Source organism: Equus quagga, chromosome 14 (genome assembly GCF_021613505.1).
Source record: "Equus quagga isolate Etosha38 chromosome 14, UCLA_HA_Equagga_1.0, whole genome shotgun sequence".
NCBI classification, from domain to species: domain Eukaryota; kingdom Metazoa; phylum Chordata; class Mammalia; order Perissodactyla; family Equidae; genus Equus; species Equus quagga.
The window spans coordinates 39,704,282-39,729,564 of NC_060280.1; the positions used below are offsets into that span (position 1 = coordinate 39,704,282).

Here is a 25,283-nt window from a genome sequence, read left to right on the forward strand (position 1 = left end):
CCCGGTTCGCGGCGCTCAGGGGCCAGGCGGGGATAGAGCCGAGTTGCTCCGGCCGAGCCAGCCTGCCCCCTCCTCTCTCAGGTGAGAAGTGCTCCCAGATCACTCGGCTCCCTTCCCTTTGCTTCTTCCAGCTGTCACCTCGGTCCCTGGCCCCCTCCCTAGGCAGAGAAACGTACACAAAGAACACGGGATTTGGATTTACAAAGATTGTGGCTTTAAATCCCGGCTGTGTGACCTTGAGCAAATTGCTCAACCTCTCGGCGTCAATTTCCTCATCCGTAAAGTGACTTGGGAGGATTAGAGATAATGCGTAAAACACTTAGCGCCGTGCCTGGTACAGCGTGAGCTCGCTGCTATTTTCACTCCTAACTTGCTCGGCTGGGAGCCCGGCCCCCTCTCCCCGCCCCCAGACTCGGCCCGACCTGCGCCCGGGGAGCTGCCCGTCTCCAGCCGCGAGTGGGGGAGGCGCCCCGGAGCAGCCCAGCCGCCGACGGTCTCGCGCTCCGATTTCCTCACCGTATGAAATGAAATTCCACAGGGGGATTCGAAAGGAAATGAGACCGGGACGCTCCGTGCTTCTCGGCCCGCCGCCCTTCCTGTCTCGGGGACACGGTTTCTAAATAAGGTTGGGAGGGTGAGAGGGCGGGAGGGGAGAGGCTTGACCTGTGCACCGGGGGCGAAGAAGGCGCGCAACCAGCGGGCTCCCCTCCCCCAGCTGCCAGGCGCCCCTCCCGTGCAGCCAGCATCTCTTCCTAACTTACTCTGCTTCTGCTTAGGGTCCTGGGGATGGGGGGGATCCTGCGACCCGTCTTTTGCTGCAACTCTCCCCTCTCTCATTCCCAGCAAGCTCCCCCACCCCTCCCCCTCCCCCACCCCTCGGACGGAGTTTTGTGCCAGTGCACCCTCTTCGCTTTCCACTTGGGCCGGTGAAACACTCAGCAGGTGGATTCCTAAACTATCTGTTGCTTGACTGTGGTCAGGCTGCTGTGCCTCTCTGAGCCTCAAATTGGCCATCTGTAAAATAAGGAAGTTTATGTCTAGCCTACACGGTTGGCCTAAGAGTTAAATGAGAATGCCAGTAAATCATTTAGCACAGCGTCTGGCACATTCTAAGTGCGGAAAAACTTGGTTATTGTCGTTGTGGGACAACCTCCTACTTTTCAGCCTGGTGCCAAAGACATCTCCTGCAGCCCAAGTCTCAGGATCTGGGTAAAGAGCTGTCTACTCTCTTCCTGAGACTTTTTGTCCAACACTTGCCACTGTTTTCCTCGGGCTTGATGACAGGGACCAAGTTTTTATGCATGTTTGTATCTTCCCATTTCAGCCAAGTTTGGCATTAGGCAGAGGCTGGATACAAGTTAGAAGGACATCTGTATCACTCACGTAGTGCTTATATTCTGTCTTGTATTTTTAGTTTTCTTATACTGGCAACTAGGCTTGGCTGAGGGCAAGAATGGAATGAACTTTTTTTGGTAATTTGGCTCTGTGCCTAGAACTGTGTTGGGCACAAAGAAGCCACATTGTCTCCAGCCATCATCATAACCTCCCAGGAAAAGAGGCTCTATTAGCCCCTTAAAGAGATGGAGAAACTGAGGTTGGAACCAGAGCGATAATTAGAAAGGAAACACCAACCAAACCAGGGCCCAAAGGAGGCCTGTCAAAGATAGAGGGCAGGGTTATTTCACCAGAAAAGTTCCCAGCTGGAAATCTACACACTCAGCAGTAGGGTTGAATCTTCTGTATCTCTGTGCTGAGTCATGCATGAGACTCTTGGCCTACAAAGATAAATAAATGATCAGATGAATGAAATCAAATGAATAGATGATCCCCACCCTCTAGGAAATCACAGGAGGAGACAAAGAATAAACAGACAACTATAACTCAGTGTGGTAAGTGCACAGAGAGAGAATTGTGGGTAAATTGAAGGTAGAGGTGGCTGAGTTTGGAGGGCTGCTCCAACGGGATGACCTGCAGGATTCTGAGCTACTCAAGAAAGCAAAATTAATGTGCAATGGGCACTTCTAGGGCACTTGCAGGGAGGGGAGGGGGCGTGCTTTGTGCTAAAGATATGTGTCCATGGTTTATTAAACAGTGAACTCCATGAGGTCAAGGAGCAGGAGCTGTCCCTTGCACAGGACCTGGCACACAGAGGGAAGACCATTAGTGTTGGCTGAAGGAGTACTATTATCCAATCAATAACAAATAACTCATATGGAGCCCTTACTCTGTGCCAGATACTGTGTTACGTGCTTTACATGCATTATCACATTTATCTCATGCAACAGCTTGAGAAAACTGATGTTCTGAAAGGTGAAGCAATTTGCCCAAGATCACACAGTAAGTGACAGAGAAGGATTCAGAGGCATGTCTGCCTGGCCCAAAAGTCTGTGCATGGTATTGCTCTCACAGAGGAAACTGCTTGACACTCAGTCTAATCCTTAGTTAAAGATGACCCTTTTGTGATCTGGAGCTCTTATTCCCAGTCCTGGCATCCCCTGCCTCAGCTTGCTTGAAGCAGCTGTCTCCTTTGAGAACACTTGAAGAAGCCCCTTGCCCGTCAGAAGCTTTTCCTGTCAACAGCTTTTCTTTCCCGGCATGGAACTCATCGCAGGTATTTTCCAAAAAAGAAAGCCAGAGGAATCACATTTCAGTCTGAATGTGGAAAGAAAACAAAGACCACAACTTAGAGCTAAGTCTGAATGGCCTGGAGCCCCTCAGCCTCCCTCTCCCAGAGTGGTTTACACAGGCACCAGTCTGCTTCTGGTGACAGGCCTGGCATGTTTGTCTTTGTTGCAGAAAACACGTCCCTGAGGCAATTCCAGGCAGAGGTCTGTCCACCCTGTAACATGCAGAGCGTTCAGGAGAGGAGTCGAAGATAGGGACACGTGAAGACGACCTTCCGTTAACCTAAAGGGCAGGCCAGGGACCCCTAGTGGCTCTGGCCCGAGTGCCTGAGCACCTTCCTCTGGCCTCTCTCTGAGAGTAAAGATCCAGGCACTTTGGAGCTGCAGCAAACATAACTTCAGCAGGCTGCTGGGCAGTTGCTGGGCTCTCCATTTGCATCTAATGAGAGGCTGGGTTCTAATTAACTCCTGTGATGTGTTAATTTTTCAACCTGACATTTTCTGCTCTAATAGATTCTTGTAATGGTTCCTAAATTAAAGGCTGCATTTGAAGACTAGTGTTTAGGTTAAAATCCACCACCTAGGGGGGTGGGGGGCCGTAAACATCCTTTCCCTCCTGAGGAAAACCTCTCATTTGCAGTTCTTTGCTAACCCAATTAAGTGCTGAAGTAGTCACCCCAGAGCCTGCTTTTTATTTCCTGAGAAACAATCCAACTAATCCATATTCAGTAGCTTCCAAGAAAAGTCTTATTCCAACCACTCATGAAGAAACCAGCTTCTTTGAATCTGGACAGAACATTTAGAACTCACAAAGAGTTGTCTTGATAGAAAATGTAAGAAAGTGGTTCATTATCCTGTTTGGTTTTTGAGGGGAAAATTCGCTGAGACTTAAACCTCATAAAGATTGGGAATTTACGGTGGAATGACGGAAGCATCGGGAGAATCCATGCTGTATCCCATTAGCTTCTAGATAGTCTGGCTGCTCCATCTTCCCCTGCACCCAAACTAGTTATAAAACAAAAATATGGGAAATGAGTAAAGCAGAAGGGAACACTAGTCTTGCTCCAAGTTGAGGAATCAGAGGCCCCGAGAGGTTAAGTAACAGCTCCTAGGTGGCAGAGCCAAACTCCCTTCTTCTTATCCATTGCATCACCAGCCAGCAGAGAAGAATCAAGTCACCACAGAGCTCTTGCATGTCAAGGAATCAAAGCCCTGTTGTTCTTCCTACCAAGCGTAAGATGGTACATAGGACATTCTTATTTGTTGGTGGTGATGGTTTAACGTACAAATGGGCAACCAAGAACCTTTGCAGAAGGCCAAAAATAATGCAAACACGCTTTGTACCTCTACAATCTCGTTTCATTTCAGTATTCATCAGTCAAGCCATTTAACAAATCTTCAGTGATGGGTTATTGTGTACTTGTCACTCCCATGGAAGGAGGTATGCGGACATATAAAAGGTGGTCCCTGCTTTCAAGGAGCTTGCGGTCGCATTGGAGGAGATTAAGACATGAGACCAAGCATGGAACAGGTAATTTATGGTTAAGTACTTTTTCTTGAGCTCCCTTACTGTATTATAAGTTTGGTTTTTTTGTTTTCTTTGGTCTCCTTCACAACCCTCTGAAGTGAGAGGCTGTGTCTTCTCCACTGTGTTCCTGAACAGCAAAGAAAAAGACTGCCTGACCCATAGAAGGCATTCAGTAGATACTTGTTGAATAAATAAAGGAATGGTTCAGGCTATAAGTGCTCCAGTTCTTCAGAAAAAGAGAGCATCATGTGCTACGTTGTAAGAAACCACCCAAATACAACCTATCTGGTTCCAGGATGATAATCAAGTCTAGTCTATAACCCACTTCTACAGAACAGCTTTCGGCTTTCTTCTGAACTTGGACATTTTGCTGATCATTTATCTTCTTTTTCTATTTTACTGAGCTGATTCTTAAATTTTTTAACGAAGAAAAATGTCTTGACCAAAATTGTTGTTTGATTCAGAAGCCTGTTTCTCTATTTCATGAATCAGCCCAAGACATTTCCTTATCACTGTTCACTGGCTGGTCTCACCATTCATCTCATTATTATCAGCTGAAGCCATTAGGAATTGTATCTGCCACAAGACAGGTGGTAATCAGGACTCTCAAGCTAGGGAGTTATAAGTCAGGGGATCACTTGTAAATGGTAAGTTTGTAGAAAAATTGGAATGTGAGCTTAGCTATAAGGAATGTGTGAGTTTCCAAGAGACTTGGAAAAACATGAAAAGGAAGGCATGTGTAATAATTTTCTCATAGGCAGTACTCTGATCAGTTGACAGAAGAGAAATGAACACGAATAAAAATGATGCTAAATAATAACCAAATGGTGAACTAGCCACCTTCTGTGGATTAGCGTGAGCTAGACTAGACAAAGTCCTAGGTAGTGGTTTTAAAATATAGCCTCAAATTCATCAATGTTCCTCCCATTGAAAGGTAGAGTTTATGCTTCCTCTTCTTGAATCTGGGAGGACTTGTGACTTCTTCAGCCAACAGAGTATGGTATCAGTGACACTAAGTGACTTCCAAAGCTACGTCATAAAAGGTCATGCAGTTTCTCCCTTATTTGCTGGGAAATTCGCTTTGGAGCTCTGAGCAGCCTTGTAAGTCATCCAGCTACCTTGAGACTGCCATGCAGGAGAGGCCACATGTAGGCTTTCTGGTTAATAGTCCCGGATGAGCCCGTCCTTCAGCCATCCCAGCTGAAGTGCCAGAAGTGTGAATGAAAAAGCCATTTGGGAAGTGAATTCTCTGGCCCCAGCTGTTCCTACCCCCAGCTATTTGAGTCATCCCAGCCCAGACATTGTGGGGCGTAGAAGAACCATCCTTGCTGTGCCCTTTCCAAGTTCCTCACACAAAATCCACAATGGTTATTGTTTTATGCCAATCTCAGTACATTTGGGCTGCTATGACAAAATACCACAGACTGGGTGGCATTTAAACAGAAATTTATTTCTCACAGTTCTGGATGCTAAAAAGTCCAAGATCAAGGCACCAGCAGATTAAGTGTCTGGTGAGGGCCCACATCCTGGTTCATAGATGGCCGTCTTTTTGCTGTATCCTCTCATGGCGGAAAGGACAAGGGAACTCTCTAGGGTCTCTTTTATAAGGACATTAATCCTATTCATGAGGTCTCTGCCCTTATGACCTAATCACTTCCTGAAGCCCCCACCTCCAAATACAACACGTTGAAGATTAGGATATCAGCATGAATTTTAGGGGGACACAAACATTCAGTCTATTGCAATACCTATAGGTTTGGGTTGGTTTGTTCTTCAGCAACATATAACCAGAACAGAATTAAGTAACAAGCTATCAAAGGAGAGTGTGACTCAGCTAGAAAAAGAATGAATATCACCCAAAGATGGATAAAGGGACTATAGATCCCCTCTTGGGGAGAAGGGTACCATGTTTTCAGTTGCGTGGGGACAGCTGGGTCATGTTAAGTGGAAGCATGATTTTGCTATTGTCTTTATTTAGAAGTTAAGTATGGTTGAAAGAAGTGTGTACACGGGCCAGCCTGGTGGTGTAGTGGTTAAGTTCAGGCACTCTACTTTAGCAACCCAGGGTTCGCAAGTTTGGATCCCAGGCACAGACCTACACCACTCATCAAGCCATGCTGTGGCTGCAACCCACATACAAAATAGAGGAAGATTGGCATGGATGTTAGCTCTGGGACAATCTTCCTCAACCAAAAAGAGGAAGATTGGCAACATGTTAGCTCAGGGCCAATCTTCCTCACCAAAAAAAAAAGTGTGCATGAATGCCAAGTTGATAAGGAGTGGACTCTGGTAGCTCTGTACTGTCAATTTAGCTACAGTGCAACTATGTTTCCCAGAATTCCCTTCCCTACATGGTCCCACATTGGAAATGGCCACAAGAGAAACTGGTACAAGACTGGGGAGGTAGAAGTGAAGCAATATTTTATGCTCTGAAAGCCAGTGTCAGGTACCAGGTACAGTGGCAGCTCATGCACATTGTCTATCTGCTGGCTTGCTTGTTGGCATAGGGCAGCACCCGGCCCTGCATGGTCTCCTCCTGAGCTTCTCTGATTCTTGGGCAGGTGTGTGAATAGCTCCATGGGTAAGGGCTCTAGCTTCTGCAGGTCACCTGCATGATCAAGATGAGAGGTGGTTAGAGACACACATGGAATCCAGTATGTCCTTGTGGGTTCCAATTTTCCTGTGACTTCCCAAACTTTGTGCCCAGCTTTCCTTCTTGATTGTAGGCCTGGCTGATCTATAGTGACTTCAGGCCCAACACCAGGCACAGAGGCAATGCCTTGCGTAGAGTACTTCACTGGCTTCCACAGCTTTGTAAGGTCTAACCTTTATTGTAAATTCTATATTCAACCTCACTCATAGAGACTCTGCTTCTCTGATCAAACCCTGACTGATTGATCCCATCAAAAAAGATTCACACAATGTGAGTTCTAGCAGCTGCCCTAGAGTTCATCTGGTCCACTCTTCATTTTATGAATGGGGAAACCGAGGCCCTAAATGTGACTTGCCCAAGTGGCACATACATAGTGGTTGAATCAGTTTGCTAACCTGCTCTGAGACCTAAGTATTTGCCAGTTCTTTGATTTATGCAATCGCAACTGGCTTGTTATACCAGATCATTATTATCTGTAGCAAGCACTTAATTAATCCCCTTCTGTCAGGTACTGTGCCCGGGTGTTTTACGTAGATTACCTCATTTAATCCACATGCCTTCCACAATATATCCTAAATCTGAATTAGTTCTCTCTATCTCCACCACCACCAATGTCCAGCCCTCAACAGCTCTCACCTGGACAACTGTCTCCGGACAGGCCTCTCTGCTTCCACCATCGCTCATTGACACTCTCTTCTCTACACAACAGAGGGATCTTTTCCAACCAGCTTCCACAGGCCACGTTCCGCTCCTGCTGAAAACCTGCCAGTGTTTTCCCATTGCTGCTGGAATAAAATTTCTTAGGCCTACAAAGTCCTGTAAGATCTGGCCCCATCACCCCTCAGCTTTGGTCACACTCTCTGCTTGCTCAACACACTCCACCTGTATTGACCTTCCTTCTATTCCTGAAACATGCCCAGCTAATTCCTACTGTAGGGTCTTTGCTATCTCCTCTGCGTGGAATGTCACTCTCCTCCATCTTCCCATGGCTGCTCCTTCCTGACAAACATCTTTCCTCTGAGAGGTCTTCCTTGAGCACTCACATCTCATCCTTCCCTTTAGTCCCTCACTTCGTAGCCCTGTTTTATTTCCTTCACGGCGCTTATTGATGTCTACCACTCTCTTGGGTGTTTACTTGCTTACTTCTTAATTTTCTGTCTCTCCTAACTAGAAAGAATCTCCACAAGGACAGAGTCTTACCCGTGTTATTCACTAATAGATCCCTGGTTCCTAGCAGGTGCTCAGTAAATTTTTTTTTTGAGGAAGATTAGCCCTGAGCTAACATTGGCTGCCAATCCTCCTCTTTTTGCTGAGGAAGACTGGCCCTGAGCTAACATCCATGCCCATCTTCCTCTACTTTATATGTGGGATGCCTACCACAGATGGCTTGCCAAGCGGTGCCATGTCCACACCCAGGATCTGGACCAGCGAACCCCGGGCCGCCGAAGTGGAACTTGCAGACTTAACCGCTGTGCCACCAGGCCGGCTGCGTCAGTAAATATTTATTAAATGAACAAAGCTCTTTGGTACCTACTGTTATTCTCCCCATTTTACAGATGAGGAAACAGAGTCCCTGAGAGGTTAAGAAACTTGCCTGAGGTCCGACAGTAAATGGCAGAATTGATATTCCAACACAAGTCCACCTGACTCCACATCCTGTGCTTTTGACCATTATGCATCTGACTTTAGATGGCTTCATTGCCTCCACAAGTATCCTGTGGGTGCGAAATGTATCATAAGATGCTAGAACTACGAGGAACCTTTGATAATCAGCTAGTTCTTGCCTAATTATTATGGTAAAGATAATCAGTTAACTATTTCCTGAGTCTTTATGATATGTACTGCTAAGGTAACCAAAATTGCTCCCCCAACCAGAGCAGACATTGAGGATCACTCATTTATCACATCCTGGGAATTTCCAAATGCCTGCATTTTTATCTGATTTTCCTTCATTAGCCCTCAATGTTTCAGTTTCAAGAATTTGACTGAATTTTAGGCTTACCTTAGTTTCTGTCCATTATTTCTTTCGCCTTCAAAAATCCATACCTGGGGTTTCATTTCTATTCTAAAACTAGAAGAAATTACACATTTTAAGAAAGCAACTTTCAGACACAGGCAAAGAAACAGTTGCAGCTGATAGCATCTGTTACACTGCCAGAGACCCGGAAGGAAACTTCCAGATCATCTTCTGTAGAACCCTACTTAACAGATAAAGAAGCTGAGATCCAGTGAGTGGAGATGACTTATCCAAGACAGGGTTCAGACTAGATATCCTTTACCCTGTCTCCAGGACTGTTTCCACCACATCACACTGTCTTCCTTCCACCTCCTTACTCGGGAAACCAGGATTGCCATGGAAACCGGGTTATGTGTAAACAGCAAACCCATTAATCAGACCTGAGGCTTCAGACTGCATATACAGAGAGCTGGGTCATGGATCGCTCTGTATAACCAGGCCCTTTCTCTTTCTCAGTGCTGCCACACATTACCACTCAAGCGCTAAGAATACCTAGACCCGCCCTGCCGACTTGCTCTGCAGAGTGGCCAGTCCCTCCTCTAGCTCAGCCATCCCATTTCTCCTTCCTCCTTGACCAACCCTTGTGTTTCAAAAAAGATGTATTGAATGACTTTCTCATTTCTGCTTTTGTGACTGTTTAAGCCTCCCTTGAGGGGCAAGCCGAGGCATTCCTGCTGATGAAGTCTGAATTATAGCATCCCCACGAGGCCAGAGTGATGGGAGTTATGTGGCTGAGAGAACCTCAGAACTGGAATATGTTCTTAGAGACCAATGAGTCTACCTCATCACCTCATTTGCAGATAAATGTGGATACAGAGAGAAAAGGAAATGTTACTCGACTGTCCACTTTGACACTGCTAGCCAGACACAGAGCAAGGCTAGAGCCCAGGTCTTCTGACTTCATAGATCAGTTCTTACTATATCATGCTGAAGCCTTAGCACTTAGAACACAAGGGACACAATGAGCCCCCAGGAAAGATGTTGACTGACTGACAATACCTTCCAGCAAGGAAATCAGGAAATTCTGTTTCCTTAGAATTAAGCCCCACCATAGTAACTCTCTACAGGAAAAACGAAAGCAATAACAAGATTTCTTTATCATCCTAGGGTTTTGGGGAGAATTAAAGAGATACGTATATGAAGGTCCTTACCATTGGGCTTGGAAAATTCTGTTAGCTTCCCTTCAGCTCTTTGTCATGACATTGAGTTAAAACTTACTTGTGTTGTAGTACTTACATCCAAGAGTTCTCCATTCCTCATTCTAGAGGTAAGTTTTCTGTGCTTTTTACTAAGGGGGATGCTATGGTGAAATTCCAGGGGCATAATTCGTCTTATATTCTAGAGGAATAGTGCTGCCTGGAGTTGTGCAATATGTAGCTCTTTATACTATGGTGGGGCAGTAAATAATAACTAAAGTGCTTAACATACACTATTAAAGTTAATATGATCCTCTAAAAGGTAAGGACTATTGTTGTGTCTGTTATGGGTGACAGAAAAGATTTGGAAGGTTTAAGGCTCTTGGCCAAGTTACAGGACAGGGCAGAGTTAGGTCTGTCCACCAACAGACCTGCAAATAGAGCAAGCAAATTAGAGCCAGAGAGATCTGACTGGAAATTCTAACTTGACAGTTTATTAGCTGTGTGATGCTAACTCAAACTTTCTGAGCCTCAGTGTCCACATCTTTAAAATGGGGATAATAGAAATTATGGCAGACAGTGTTGATTGTGTAGCCAGTAGCCTTCCCCCACTCCTACTTGCCCACTCCAAACCTTCCTTCCTTTCTTATAACAACAAATCAGGCTATCAAGTGCTTCAGAGGAAGATGTGCTCTTTCCTAGTCTTAGGGCGTGGAGGTCAATCTTTCTTCTTGCAAGTGATTGGTTTAGGAATGAGCACATGACATAATTCTAGCCAATGATATAGAAGTAGAAATGGGGGGTAGGTCTGGAGGGCTCATCTTTTGGAACATTTTTCCTAACTTTTAGAAAGGATATGGCAAAAAGATCTACCTCTTCTTACTCCAGCTTTTGGATATTGTGTCAGGATGTGATGACTGGAACTGTTGCTGCCGTGTTACTATCAAAAGGGGTGTAGGCCAAATGCTGAAGATGAATGCATGGTTAATTTAATGCGTCAAACTGACTGGGTCAAAGGGTGCCCAGATATTTAGTCAAACATTATTCTGGGTGTTTCTTTGAGGATATTTTTGAATCAGTTTAACATTTAAATCAATAGACTGAGTAAAGCAGATTGCCCTCCCTAATGTGGGTGGGCTTCATCCAAGCAGTTGAAGACCTAAATAGAATAAAAAGACTGACACTCCCCTGCAAATGAGGAAATTCCTCCTGCCTTACTGCCTTTGAGCTGGGACATCAGTTTTTTTCCTGCCTTTGGGTTCGAACTGAACTATTGGCTCTTCCTGGGTCTCGAGGCTGCCAGCCTTCAGACTGGAACTACACCATCAGCTCTCCTGGGTCTCCAGCTTGCCAGCTCAACCTGCAGATCTTGGGACTAGTCAGCCCTCTATACTCAATTGGTTATAATAAATCTGTTTATATATATATATATTCTCCCATGGGTTCTGTTTTTCTGAAGAACCCTGACTAATACAATAAGAAAGTAGAAAGATGGGAAGGACCTGGATACTTGCAGATATGATTGAGCTACTGAATTAATCAACTCCAGTAATCCTTATGTCTGGACTTGTGGTTAAATGAGATAATACATTTTTCTTCTTCTTTAAGCCGCTTTTAGTTGGGTTTCCTATTTCTTGTACCTAAAGGCATCATAACTGACCCAGAAATCAAACCAGTAGGATTGTTGTGAAAAGTTAATGGTGATCAGTAAATATTAGATTTCTTCTCAGCATCTAAGTTACAGTGCAAGACTCTCTCTTTAATAATGATAATCTCTTAAGTGCTATAGTCTTCTGTTTGACACAGAATGCTTCCATAGGCATTCTTCTATTAGATTGTAAATTTCTTGAGGATTGAGATTTGTCTCCAACTCTAGCTCCTAGCACGGGTGTTGAATGTTTCTTGGACTATATCTTAATGAATTTGTTCTTCATTGATGCTCACGAGGAAGTAATTACCTAGGAACCAGCCAAAATGAACTTGATACAACTCTAGATATGTACCTCATAGTGTGGTTAGTTGTTGGTTATAGGACAGCTCAGTTTGGTTCTTTGATTGTCAAGCCTTATGTTGACAGTGATGTGCTTATATATTAAATGCTATTATCTAAGGCCTGTGCTATACTGAAGACATCATTAACTTAAAAACCCATCATGTGGACATTCTCGGACTCTTAGGATTGCCAGCAAAGAATTAAGTTGCTTGGTAGAGCTGTGGTAGTCCAGGGCTTTAGGAAGAGCTATGGAAAATGCTTAATGTGATTCTAAAAAGTAAACAAGAATTTTAAGGTTAGATAGCCATCACCTAGCTGCCTTTGCCTGCTGGGAGGATATGTTCTTCTATATACCATAGACCAGAAACAAGGAACAGAGAGAGAAGGAGGATCCTTATGAGAGAGAATTTTGTATACATGTTGGGGGGATGGGGTATGGAGTAGAAAGAGGTTATCAAGAGAAAGGAAGCCTATGCCTTTTTGTATCTTTGGGCTTCTTCCAAGAGGAAATGACTTTCTAAGGGACACTCAGCTCTTCACCATGACTCCAATGTAGACTTTGTGAATGAAGGGAATCCTTGATCAAGAAAGCCTTCTTTATGGCCAACAAGCCTCTGAGAAGTGATTAATGCTATTTCAATAGTTGTTCCCTAATTTAACCTCTAGAGATTGTAGAATCTAGAAGGTCAGGTGTATGCCTCAGGAACTTGCGTTTTCCGTCAAATACCCCAGGTGATGGTGTAGGTAATTTTTCAGACCCTACCTTGAAGATTACTAATATAGGAACATCTGAGCTAGGTGCCATATTTTGAGGAGATCCCTGCCAGCGAATTACTATGGCCTAAAATGTCTTTATTAGGCTTTATCTGTGAGGGTAGGGACATGTAGATGGGAGAAGTTGGGTCTAGAGGGTATGATGCTTAGGTATTCTCATCAGAAGGTCCTCATGGTCCCCTCTGCCCTCAAGAGGGAGTTAACCCAGAATCAAGGTCACTCACAATGTCAGGGCTGCTTCTAGCCCATTTTCTGTAAGAATTAGTAAAGTTATGCCCTGTAAGTGGCCACTGCCCTTGGGGTTCATGGCTTGGTGAGAGAAGAAAGGCTAGATTTTAGCCCCACTTGCCCACAGTGGGGCGCCTTTGTACACTGTACAATCTGCTCAACCATACAGGATGGCCTTGCATTGTATGAGACCCTTCCATTGGTTTTCACCACTTGAGAATCATAGTAATCTGAGGATTAATTTAAAAAACTAAAATAGCTTTCTGGGGTGTCCAATAGAGTCTTCAATAAATAGCATCCTTTTTCCCACTAGATCCAAACAAGTTGAATAAATAAATAAATAAATAAATAAGCAAAAAATATTACCTTTATTAGTGAGAGAGGCTGGACTAATCAGTAGACACTCCAGCTCTACTTCAGAAAAATAGCTGCTCTTACTCACTGACTAATAGACACCAGGTGCTGAACTAACACTATTTTTAACCACCACCTCCCCCAACAGCTTTGGGAGGTAAATATTACGATCCCCATTTGTAGATGAGGAAACTGAGTTAGTAAGTTAGAGGAGAATTCAGACTCAGGCCTGACTAGATGCAAAGCTCCCAGCTTCTTACTTGGCACTGCCACTTCTGGAGAACCAGCTGGAACTTCTATAACCAAAACCCAATTAAATCCACCAACAATTTTTATGAGATTTCCAAAATTGTCCTCTGGCAGAGTTTTTTCCTTTCCCCAAGGTTCTCCTGTGGCACCAGCCAAAAAAGCCTGGCTCCTCCAGCACATGTAGTAATGTATAGAGCCTCAAATCTTCCAATTCCAGGTTATTTTTCATTGCCCTTGCAGCATGAGGTCTAATACCAGCATGAATGTACTATTTTGAAACTAAATGCATTTCTCAAAAACTCAGGCATAGCGCCATTTCCAGGATGTATTTTATATTATCCCCAGGTCTTTGGTCCCAGTGCAGCCTGAGTGCTGCTATCCTATGGTCTGGGCTTCACTGCATATGGAGGAGGGTTGCTTTGCGCAGCGCTGGCCACCCAAGCATGTTGGGGAAAACCACATTCATAGACCCAAAGGGCTGTTTTGCTCTTGTGGCTTTCATTGTTACAAAGATATGTTTTTCCATGGGATAGTTCTTGTCTTAGGTCAGGTTCCTCAAGAAACAGAGCCTGAGATGAGTTGTGTTCAAGGGATTTATTGAGTGTTTTCAAGAAGAAGGAGAATAAGAGAAACAAGATAGGACAGGAGAAAGGAGTGAAACAAGAATTTGGCTTCAGCTGGAGTCCAGCTTCAGCTTGATCACATGGGGAGCTCTGGAGCACAAATTGCACCATAGGGTTAGTCCCACATTAAGGTTAGGAGGGCTGGCCTTTTCTAATCCCACAAGAGTTAGTCATTGGCCACTGGCTGTGGAGGCCATGTATATGTACATGTGTGCACGTAGCCCCCTGGTCAAGGTGTGTCCCATTTGCTGAAGGTGGCTCCCTCTGAGCCAAGGGCAGTTCTCCAGAAAAGGGGGTAGCTGTGAGTTGTGCTGGCCAACTCTCCCAGCAGCTCAGGGAAACTGCCTCCGTGCACTGTGGCTGTAAAAGGGATCTGGGCAGGGCACCAACACCAGTTCTGAATCACAAAACACAAAAGTCATTTGAATCTGAGTATTGGTTCATTAATCTTAGAGTTCCCAGAGATTATGCCTCATTATATATTCCTTTCTACACATTTAATTGGTGAGTAAACCAAGGCTAAAATCACTTGGCAAAATAGTCCTATGATTCCAAGTAGCTGTGACTAAAGATAATGTTCAAGCAACAGTCACCCTATTTCAACACTCTGCCAGCCTACTGAAATACATAACTTTGCCTGCTACAGCGTAAATTCCGCTTTATATTCATTCTCATGACCAACAATACTTCATATAGTTTAGCCTCATAGTGTGACCAATAGGTGGCACCAGAAACACCCATACTTATTCCAGTAATTTATGCATTATGTATGTGTTTGCTTAAATTTCAATTCCTCTCTACTTAGGTTTTTCATGTTAAAAAGGCACTCATTGCATTAAATCCAAACTGAAATTTGGTAACTTAGTTTCCCATTTGGCTGTTTGACCTCTTTCTTGTAGGGTTATTTGAGTGTGAAAAAAATAGGGTGATAGGGCCAGTGAATTCAGAAAGAAAACATCTATTCATTAGCAAAAGGAAGGAAAAAAGACTAGAGTCCTGCATCCTTTTCCTTCAAGGTCTCTTGAGTGTATAAATGCTGAAGATTATTAGGAAATATTTGAATAACAGGATAAAAAAGTCAAGGATACTGCCTCCAAAACATGAACTTTATTCCCCACTGAAAACAGACTTGGATGGCAACCAAGTTGTTCAAGGATTGCCCTGGCCAATATCTGACCACAGGGTTCCACTCCGGGAAAGGCCTCTGAGTCCAACGTTCACCGTTTTTAAGTTTGTTTCTTTTGAAGTTTGTACTTTATTGTTGGTGAGGGGAAGTAAAGGGGGGGAAGGGTGCTACATCTTCCAATTTTTTTCTCTCTGACAATCCAGCCTTGCTCTCTTTTCCTACATCAGGCTATTCCAAGGAGCAGAATAGCTTAGAGGGAAAAGTACTGAACTGAGAATTAAGCCACAACACACAATACAGTGAACTGAGAATTAGGCCACTTTCATTATTTGATTCTTTAACTATGTTAAAAATGGGGATACTGAGTCTCAGAAAGATCATTTAGGTCTAGCCAGGACCTCAATGCAGTTCCTCTGACCCCAGGGCCAAGTTAAATCTGGATACGCCATGAGCTCATCATGCAAATTTGGACAATCCATTTCACCTTACTGAGCTTCAGTTTCATCAGTGACATAAGAGGCTGGACTGCATGGCCCCAACGCACCTTCCAGCTGGAAATCTCCAGATTCTGAACAGTACGCGTAGAGTGCAGTGTCTTGTGTACTGATTGGGACTGGAGGTGTGGTTTGGCACCATAGTCAGTAGGAAGGGAGGGTAAAGCTCACTTTGATAGTGTTCCAAAGTGGAAGGTGACACGGCTGTTATACAATGCGTTAAACAGTCTGGTTCTTGTATTTTGTGGGAAAAGTAAATACCAGGTCCTGATTAGTCTTTCCTATACCTGTTGTCAGCTTATTATACTGTAAACATTGTGCCTCTGGGAGCTTTCCTTTCCAGATGAAGTGATGCCAGGGTTTGGAATCCCTCTTTTCATGGCATGCTCTTCTGCCATGCGTGCCGCAAATTATTTTCACTGCCCTTCTCTGAACCTTTACTATTTTTGCTCTGCATTTTTGACAGCAAGACTGATTAAAGGGAGATTTTAAAAAAAATTTTTTTACAAAAGATAGAAGCAAGAGGACTCTTCCAGGATTCATATGGATTCCTTGCTCATATATATCTCCATAATGTGAATGGGAAAAGTCAGGAAAGAGGAAGAAGAAACTAACCTTAATTGAGTGCCTACAATGTGTCAGGCTCTCTGCTCAGTCCATTTGATATCTTCTCTCTCTTCATCCTCTCGGATGGGAGGATATTTTTGTGTCCAGGCACTTGAGTTGGACAGACCTGGCTTCTCATCAAGGCTCTGGCATTGCTTCACCATGCAACTCTACTTAACACCAAATGAAAAAACTAAGGTCCTAAGAAGTTGAGTAAGAGATTTTTAAGCTTGTATTGATCTGACACTGTTATGGACATCTGTTTCTTTTCCCCAGCTCCCCTCTTTACCCAGGAAACCATCCTACCTGCCATTGTTTTTCTAGAACAGACCCTATAGCAGTCAAAGAGTAAACTCTGGAGCGAGAGAGCCTGGTTCAAATCACAGCTCTACCACTTATTAGCTAGGTAAATTTGAACAGATTCCTTAACCTTTCTGTGCCTTAGCTTCTTTAGCGATCAGATGGGGATGATAAAAGTTCTTGCAAAGGGACCAGCCTGGTGGTGCAGCGGTTAAGTGCACACGTTCCACTTCGGTGGCCTGGGGGTCGCTGGTTCGGATCCCAGGTGCAGACATGGCACTGCTTGGCAAAAGCCATGCTATGGTAGGCGTCCCACGTATAAAGTAGAGGAAGATGGGCATGGATGTTAGCTCAAGGCCAGTCTTCCTCAGCAAAAAGAGGATTGGCAGCAGTTAGCTCAGAGCTAATCGTCCTCAAAAAAAAAAAGTTCTTGCAAAAATTAAATAAGCTAATACAAATGAAGTGCTTACAGCAGTGCCTGACATTGTAAGTGCTTGACAAGTGTAAAGTATTGTTATTCTGCTTATTCTACCTGTCTCCCAGCTAGTGGAGTGGGCACATGACTCATATTTGGCCAATCAGAGCGTCCTATCTTCTTGTTTACCGTGATTGGTCAAGGGCAGCATCAGCAGAATTTTTCTATAAAGAGCAGATAGCAATATTTTAGGCTTTATGGGCAATATGGTCTCTGTCACCACTACTCAATTCTACTGTTGTAGCGGAAAACAGACATAGACAATACGTAGATGAATGGGTGTGGTGTGTCTATTAAAACTGAAATATATGGACAATGAAATTTGAATTTCATATAATTTTCAAGTGTTACAAAATATTATCCTTCTTTAGTTTTTTTTCCAATCATTTAAACGTGGCAAAACCATTCTTAGCTTGCAAACCATCCAAAAGCAGGAGGCAGGCTGGATTTGGCCTGTGGGTCATAGTTTGTTAACTCCTGGGCTAAAGGATGGGCATGTGACCTATAAAGGGCCGAAGTCCTGCCATGCGATTTAATTCCTGGATACTGGGAGACAGTGTGCGTGGCTCTTCCTTTTGGATCATGATTCCCATGGCTATCTTCCTTCCCACGTGGAGAGATGCTGTCTGTGGCAGGAGAGAACGAGGCCAACAGCAAAAAGAAGCAGAGCCAGCTAAGAGACAGAGAAAGAGAAACAGAGCCCTCAAAACTTCATTTGAGCCTCTAGATCTAGCCATGCCTATTAGTTCCATGAGCCAATGAATTCCTTTTTTGTTTGTTTTCTAATCTAGTTTGAGTCAGGTTTGGGTCACCTACAATGAGAGAGTTCTGATGGAGACTCATGGGCTTGTTTTTCTCACACTATGCAATACCACCTCACAAAATTATTAAGAAAAAGGGAAAATTAGCATGTAATGTGTACTGACCATGTGCCAGGCAGTTTGGTAAATGCTTTCCCATATGACCTTTCATTTACTTCTTATAGCAACCCTCTGAGGTTGGCATTGTGTTCCTCATTTTGCCAAGAGCACAGACGCATTTGATGTCTTTAGATTGCTTGCTCAGATCCAGTGTTTGATGGCAGAATGGAGCAGCTTGAAGGGATTTTTAAGGGGGTGGAGGAAGGGACCACTCAGGTCCCTTTTCTCTCCCACTTCACTCCCCAAGAAAGAATGATGGAAGAGTAAACTTTGTCAGGGCACGCTTAATCCCTTTTCTGGGAAAGAGAGCATGTACTGATCAGGAATCTCCACTGTTCCCTCTGGCCATTCTGGGCAGTGGGGAGTGGCAGTCCTGGAGTTCTTGCCCAGCTGCCCGGCAGAGAGTGGATGAGCAGCTGAGGCACATTGATGAACAGCCTGGGTTAATCCAGGCTGCAGTTTGCAACTCCTTGTAGAACCGATCCAGCATTTCCTTCAGAAGTATCACTTCACAGCAGCTGGCTGGCTTGACTTTGCCAACTGCTTGACCTCTGCCTGCACAGGAAGCTTCAGCAGGTAGAATTTGGCCAGCCTGAGGGGGAGACACACCCTGAACTCGTTAGGACAAAACAGAAAGGCTTGCACAAACAGGATTTTCATGATACAGGATGAGCAAGGAGCCAAGAAAAATAATCTTCCACATCCATTAATCCTCACCTTGATACATCAGCTCTTTGACTTTGGGATTGAAGACAGAGATCTACCATATTAATAGCTACTGCTTATCGGGCAACTATGTATTTCATTCCATTTCTTAAAAATAGCTGCCATTGTTTATCAAACAGTCACTGTGTGCCAGGCACTTTACTTACATTATTCTTAATCATCTCAACAACCTTGCAAAAGAGACATTAGATATTACCTAATATTATTTGGACAAGGTAACTGAGGTGACTAGAGGTTAAGAAATGACGAATACTAGGAGGGGAGGGGAATTTGCACCTGGTCTGTCTCTATTTCCACCTAACTGTCGTAGGGGTGAGGGATTAAAGGAGAAGAGAGGGGCAATACTTTTCCAGTTTCCAGTAGTTGATCAGGACAGGTCAAGCCACCAGAAAAAGAAATGGAGCTTGAGGCTTGAATCCTTCCTCAGCCTCTGGGACTCTTTGAAGGCAGAGATTTTTGTTATTTTGTGTTTACCTGAATGTACCCTCAGCACCTAACTCATACTTGGCTCCAAGCAGGCACACAAAGAATGTTTGTTGAATGAATGAGTGAGTGAGTCCAAGTGTCTGCTTTCTGTAAAACAGGAAATGGCTGAGGGGACACTGACTTGATGAGATCCTTTCTTTGTTTTTGTTGCTTTCCGGAACCCTTAAAAGTTGTGTGAGGGCCAGCCCGATGGCCTAGTGGTTGAGTTCATGTGCTCCACTTCGGCAGCCCAGGGTTCACGGGTCCAGATCCTGGGCACAGACCTACACTCTGCTCATCAAGCCATGCTGTGGTGGCATCCCACATACAAAATAGAGGGAGATTGTCAGAGATGTTAGCTCAGGGACAGTCTTCCTCAAGCAAAAAGAGGAAGATTGGCAATGGGTGTTAGCTCAGAGCCAATCTTCCTCCCCACCTACCCCAAAAAAGTCTTGTGAACTCTTAGGGGCCTCTACACTACCATTGAGTCAGTGGAGTAGAAGTTTACCCAATTTCACAGGTTGTTTTATAGGCAGTGATTTACCTAATGACACCATAGTGGCCTAAAAGAATTAATGCATCTTTCAAGAACACCTCCTACTAGATTTCTGGGGATTAGCTTGAAGGAGGGAAAGACTCTGATTCACAAACTTTCTTTAGGCCTTGTTTTTTGCTGAACCTTAACCAGGCAGTGATCAAGTACGGGGTGTTGAAAAAGTTAAGCAGAGACCTTTAGGAGGCAAGTCTTTCAAATGGTGAAGGAGGACAAAGGAGACGAAAATTGCTGGAAAAGGTAAAAAACTGGAGCTTTGGCTGTTTGTTGCCTAGCAGGCAGACCCTGAACTCAGTTCCCTTTTGCTTGCTCTTTGGGGCAAGGCTGAGTTAGCAAGCTATAAATTCCACTAGTCTAAGTGGGAGGAATGTGAAGATGAATGTAGGGAAGTGTTCATTCCAGAGGAAAGGTCATGATAGTGGGCCAGCTGGAGATGGAAGACAGAACATATCCCAAGTGTGAGCCAACGGAGATTTGAAATTAGAATCTGGGTTCAACCTGCATCTAGGTTTTAAGAACTCTGGTAAGTGGATAGGGCTGTCAAGTAGTTGGAGGCGATTTTCTAGAGACCTGAAGTGACACAGCCTTGACTTGCCAAGGTAAATTGTTATTAGCATGTTTGTATGATCATTTGAGTCAATGTATCTTCTTGGCAAGGAGAAGCATTTGTGCACGGAAGAGGTGACCAGGAAGGGAAGGGTCAAAGAAGAGGAGAGCCCTTCAAAGGTGAGCAGGAGAAGGTCAGCTGATGCCCAGAGAAGCCCATCTGGCTTTACCATCAAAGGCAGCTTGATGGAGACGGGTTGTCTAAACAACTTGCCAAATTTCCGGTGGGTTGTGGATGACGCCCTCTCATAGAACTCGTGGCCTGGGATCCAGGCCTGGAGCTTACTTTGGAACTTGCTGTGGAGGATCATTTTTATTGGGAAGTGTGGTTTGGAATGTAAAACTGTTGGGACTCTGTCTATCTTTGAAGATCAATGTTTGCTGGCACAAACTAAAGCTCCCTGGGTTCTTGGATATTTAAACTGCCTCTTTCCTCACTGCGATTAGACTAGGTATAAACAATGACTACGTGGGAACTAAGATTTCAAGGATGATGACCCTCTTAAGGTTTGCTTTCAGTGGAAGGATTTAAAACTATATTCTCTTTACATGACCTCACCCGGTCACAGGGTGGGTGGGTAGCAGAAAAGCATTAATGGCCAGAAAGTGGGGAATCCGGGCTGACTCTACCATTAATGTGTGAGGATGAGCAAGTCATTTATCCTCTTGCATCTCATTTTCCTTACCTTTAACATGGAGATAATAGGATCATCTTTTCTTCCCACAGACGTTCTTGTCAAAATGAAATAAGACAATAAGTGACCAAGTGCTTTTTTAGGTATGAAAATTGATTCAACAGCATTACATGAAAAAGCCTTGAGAGTCTGGGTTTAAATGCCAATTCTATGATATACCACCCATATAATCTTGGACATGCTTCTTAACTTGTCAGTGCCTCAGTTTCCTGATCTCTAAATATCTCTCTCAAAAAGTCGATATGGGGGCCGACCTGGTGGCGCAGCGGTTAAGTTCACACCTTCTGCTTCGGAGGCCCAGGGTTCACCTGTTTGGATCCCAGGTACAGACCTACACACTGCTTGTCAACCCATGCTGTGGCAGGCATCCCCCATATGAAATAGAGGAAGATGGGCATGGATGTTAGCTCAGGGCCAGTCTTCCTCAGCAAAAAGAGAAGTATTGGTGGCAGATGTTAGCTCAGGGCTAATCTTCCTCAAAGAAAAAAAAAATTTTAAAGTTGTGAAGATTGAGTAATGTACATAAAGCACCTCGCTTATAGATGGGGCTTACTTAATAAGTTGTACTGGTTGTGATTATGATTCTTACCCAGCAAGAAATACATGTTAAATTCTTAGACTAGTACTTAACCTGGTATATCATTAAATGTTGATTATTATTTTTATTATCATTAATGTTTCTACCAGATGTGAGAAAATATTTAGAGGCAGAGTTTCTCTTGTCTTGTCTTGTCTAGAGAATGGCTGAGGAAAGCAGAAGTAAATGCAATATATGCAAAGCAACCTGGGCTTTATTGGACTTAGATGTCTTCCCACCACCTACGGAAATCCTGTTTGACAGGAATTTTCATTTTATTCAAATAGGAACAATGAAGGGACTAAAACCACTAACAATATTTAATACATAGGCAAAACCCAAACTGAGGACAGGCCTTGGACGTGATTTCTCAGCAATAACTTAGGAGCAACCACAGCCCCACAAGAGTAATGTTCTGCCAGAAGCCTCAAAACCAGGGTGGTGTCTTTCCACCAACTCACCACAAGAGATTGTACCAGAACAGTTGAATAGAAGGAGCCCACATTTTAAAAATTACAGGACAAAAAAATGCAAGTCTAAAATACTCATAGGAAGAATATATAATAACTTCATAACATCCATAACTGCTAAGAGAGAAGTAGCTACACACTAGGATGCTTTATCAAGTAAAAACTTATGATAGGGTAACAAAATTGGTTAAGCTTGCTAGAAAGCTAATAAAACACCTAAATATTTATTTTTCTAGCCCGAGGGCCTAATGGTTACATCTAAATTTTTCTTCTGCCCATTACATCTTTTTGGAGGCAGTTCTATTTTTGTGTTTAATGAGTTTCTGAAAATTTATATGAAAAGTTTAATCTATAAAAATCAAGCAATAGCCTTACAGGTTATGTGAGGAATTTTTATCCCCCAAAGCTAAAAATTTATAAAGTCCCTAGTATATGCTATAAATGTTTTAATCTTGGATTAAAAATAGAAACCTGAGTTTTACGCAATATATGTGATTATTAAAAATGTTCAAAACACAAATTAAACATTAACAATAGACAATAAAATTTCTTATCTAAAGTCATTTCTGACCTCAAATTCTGCTCTTAGCCTATTTGAAATGACATTTTGTAGACATAAGATATTGATTTAGTGTTAGGAAGGAAAACTTTCTGATGGTAATTTGTCGCTGGCTTGGGAGGGTATCTTGCAGAGGAACGTGAAGACTAATAAGTGGATTACGATGCTATCAGTTTTCCACCAGATTTTTATCTGAGATCAGGATGGTGGAATGATCATACAAGTCCATCCTGCTTCTCTCACCCTCCAAAACCCTCAAAATAACATACATGATAATAAAGAGGAGTTAGGGATGACATATTTAGCAAAAAAATAAGAAAAAAGATACAGGATACCCAGTTAAATTTGGATTTCAGGTAAACAACGGATAGTTTTTTAGTATATGTATGTCCCAAATGCAGTATTTTGGACTCCTTGTATTCTACCTGGAAACTATAAAAGGAACCAATTCACAACACTGTGTCATCAGTGGATCATAATTATGAAGAATTTTTGGATTGCATCAGATCGGATTTGGCTTACCATTCCACTTCTAGGTATTTACCCAATAGAAGTGAAAAGATATGTCCACAGAAACACCCATACAAGAATGTTCACAGCAGCTTTATTTGTAATACTTAAAAATCTGGAAACAACCATATGCTCGTCAGCAGTGTTATGGATAAACAATTTGCATTTCTAACAAGTTCCCAGGTGTTGCTGATGCTGCTGCTTCAGGCACTATACTTAGAGAACCATCATTCTAGAGAAATCTATAAAAAATAGATTGGATTGGAAAGATAAAAGATTGAAAGAAACTCCCAGCTCAGGGTCAGAGTGACTACAAGTCAAGAGCAGTAGGGGGCCCTGAGATAATTAATTATCCGGATAATTAATTAAAATTATCCGGATAATTAATTATAGACCTTCATCCAGAACAGCAAAGCCAGTCATGTCCCTGACCCCCCCCATCACCACCACCATTGAGTAGTAAGCTGTAGCAGCAGCCTTAGACCCTGAGCTCAAACCCCAAGAGAACATCCTCCCAAATAATGTGAACTTCCTACTGGGGAGGGATACTGATGTGTGGGAGTAGGGGGCTGAGAGAGATCAATCGAAACTTCCAGAATGGACTCAGAAAGAATAAAAAACATAAGTCATCTTTGCTTAGGTGAAAAGAAGTCCTCCACTGCCAAAGTATAGTCCTTCTTGCCTGGCAACGAGGGGAAGAGATGGGAGTAAAGATAGTAAGGGGTCTTCAGCCTGCCTGTCTGCCCCAGGCCCCAGACTCAAGTCCCTAAAGTGGAGTCTCTTGGTCAAGGCCCTACCCACTTACGTGAAAATCACAGCCACCCTTTCTTTTAGGGGAGACAAGCCCGAGCAGCTGCAGAGGGAGCCCACACTAGGTACCTAAAATCATAAAAATGTGAACAGACAACTAGGGATTACCAGGCATCTGAGGAACACTAGACATCAAGACTAAGAAGGAGCAAGAACACTCTGACCAGAGGAAGCAGGGCTAACACAGGGAGCAGAGGAGAACCCGAAAGAAATACTCATTTGGGTAATGAGGTGATATTTGAAAGGCTATTGCATGCATAAAACAAAAATAGGAACAATCGTAATCTGACTGCCGAAGAAATGTAATAGAAACTAAACATGGCTGAGGACTGTGTCTCTTACTGTTTCTCTCTATTTTCTTTGTAAATAATAATGGCAAGATGCAGATGCAATAAAATATGCCCCGAAACTGCGAAATAGAAAAAGATGTGACCCTGCCAAAGCAGAGCTGTGGGTTGGCAGGTGGTGCAGCCAGGGGATACCTCAAATTGCTCATTAAAGTGCAAGTGTAGGAAATTCCAGATTTGGTGTGGGAAAGGCATTTTAGGGGTGGCATTGTAATGTGTGGAAATCAGGTTGCATAAAAGTTGAATATGTGAATGCTAAGAACCATCTGTGTCCACATTCCACTTGGCTTTCCCCAGAGCTTAGTAATACAAATCTTTCGGCTTAAACTTGAGGTCACTGTAACAGTAACTCATATCTATATATCACTTCACCACTTAATAGTTTACAAAACACTTTTACTAATTGTTAGATTTAATCCTTATTCTGGGAGGCAGCTAATATCCCTGTTCGACCCTCGAGAGAACAGAGGCAGCCAGCAATTTGTATCTATAACCTTCCAGAAAATATAGAGACTGGTCAGAAAGGCAATTTGCAGATTGTTTTTCTAAGGATGTTCTGCAGAATGTTGATCCCAGAGGACAGTGGTTCTCCAAGCTTAGTGTGAAGCAGAACTGCCTGGATGGCTTATTTAAAAAAAAAAACAGATTGCTGCCTCTTCGTCCTCCCCCCCAATCCTCTGCCCTTATTTCTGTTCCCGGTAGGTCTGGAATTTGCATTTCTAACAAATTCCTATGTAATGCTGCTGCTGCTGCTGCTCATCATGGTCCACACTTTGAGAACCACTGCCGTAAGATGTTCTCTGAAGAAAGAGTTCCACGAGTGAACTGAGAGGAATTTGCTATGTAATAGAAATACAAAATAGCT

The 25,283-nt window shown here is 43.4% G+C and overlaps 1 long non-coding RNA gene across 1 annotated transcript in view; it reads left to right on the top strand.

Annotated features, from left to right (window-relative positions):
* Positions 1-545: 545 nt before the first annotated feature.
* Positions 546-25,283, top strand: part of LOC124252348 (uncharacterized) — a 35,172-nt gene continuing 10,434 nt past the window's right edge. Inside the window, exons 1-2 of the long non-coding RNA XR_006891947.1 lie at positions 546-625; positions 3,993-4,155. This is a non-coding gene — a long non-coding RNA (uncharacterized LOC124252348). The remainder of the gene's footprint in view (positions 626-3,992; positions 4,156-25,283) is intronic.